Genomic DNA, 708 nt, shown 5'->3' with positions numbered 1-708 from the left:
ATTGAATTGTTTGGTCCAGCGAGGGAAACAAGATCCCTAAACTCATCTGTCTGTAAAAATCAGTTTGCCTTCAGTATAAAAGTATAAATATGTATTTGATTATTTTTTAAACAAAAAAGAAAATGGTATTCACAGAGCATGTTCTTTATAATGAATGTTTTCTGGATGAGTTGACTTATCTATTTAGTTCCATATCTGTGGGAAAGGCTGCCGGCCCCCTGGTAGCTTGTTGGTTTTAATTTGAACACAGATGGACGTTAAATGAAAACGTGTCGAGAGTTCTTTCTTGTGATTTCGATTGAATAACTGAAACAGCCGCACATGCTGCGTTGTTTTGTGTGAAACACAGTGCCTTGTATCATGTTGTCTTTCATGTTATCTCTAAAAAAAATGTTTATTGAACCAATCCATGTTTTTACTGTAAGGTTTTGTTTTCTAGTCAGTACCATTACATTTAAGGCTTTTCCTCACCTCTGTTGAATTCAGCCGTGTTGTAAATATGTACATTATCATTTCATACACAACTGCAGACCTGCACCACGGGCCCATGGTGTTTGTTTTTCAACACCGAGTTGTCACTGTGGTAGTTCCACTTGTACATTTCTTTTAAAAAAAGGTACTTCATAATAAAGATGTTGAATAAGCCTTTTCATTTATTTTGCTATGGTCTCTTGCACAGTATAGGCTGAAAAGTGAACAGGTCAAAAT

This window comes from Oryzias melastigma, linkage group LG1 (genome assembly GCF_002922805.2).
Source record: "Oryzias melastigma strain HK-1 linkage group LG1, ASM292280v2, whole genome shotgun sequence".
NCBI lineage: Eukaryota > Metazoa > Chordata > Actinopteri > Beloniformes > Adrianichthyidae > Oryzias > Oryzias melastigma.
The sequence above is the reverse complement of the archived record's forward strand: the minus strand, read 5'-3'. Positions refer to the sequence as shown.